The sequence below is a fragment of the Scyliorhinus torazame genome, chromosome 1 (genome assembly GCF_047496885.1).
Source record: "Scyliorhinus torazame isolate Kashiwa2021f chromosome 1, sScyTor2.1, whole genome shotgun sequence".
Lineage (NCBI taxonomy): Eukaryota > Metazoa > Chordata > Chondrichthyes > Carcharhiniformes > Scyliorhinidae > Scyliorhinus > Scyliorhinus torazame.
This window is the reverse complement of record NC_092707.1, coordinates 376,262,758-376,263,442: the sequence shown is the minus strand read 5'-3', so window position 1 is coordinate 376,263,442 and position 685 is coordinate 376,262,758.

Below are 685 nucleotides of genomic sequence, written 5' to 3'. Positions count from 1 at the left end.
CTTCCCAATTTTTCACAACCCCAAAACATGTGCGCATGATTCGCTGGCCCCCGCCCACACCTCTCACACTCATCTGCTGCCCCCTGAAAGAACCCACTCATTCTGGCCCAAGTCATATGCACCCTGTGCACCAACTTAAACTGTATCAGGCTCATCCTTGCACAAGAGGAGGTCCCCGTTTACCCTTCACAGTGCCTCACTCCATACTCCCGAATTGATCTCCATTCCCTTTTTTTTTTCTTCTTTTTCTTTTTTTTTCCAATCGCCACATTTGCTGCCCAGTAGTAGCTCCCTAGGTTTGGCAGCGCCAACCCTCCTCGGTCCCTACTGCGTTCCAGGAACCCTCTCCTTACCCTCGGGGTCTTATTCGCCCACACAAACCCCATAATACTCCTACCTACTCTCTTAAAAAAGCCCTTGGTGATCACGATGGGAAGGCACTGAAACACAAACAGAAACGTCGGAAGGACCACCATTTTGACCGACTCCACTCTACCCGCCAGCGAGAGCGGTAACATGTCCCATCTTTTGAAGTCCTCCTCCATTTGCTCCACCACCCTCGTCAGATTCAGTTTATGTAGGGCCCCCCAACTCCTGGCTATCTGGATCCCCAGATACCGAAAACTCCCCGCCGCCCTCCTCAGCGGTAGCTCGCCTATCCCTCTTTCTTGGTCCCCTGCCTGTA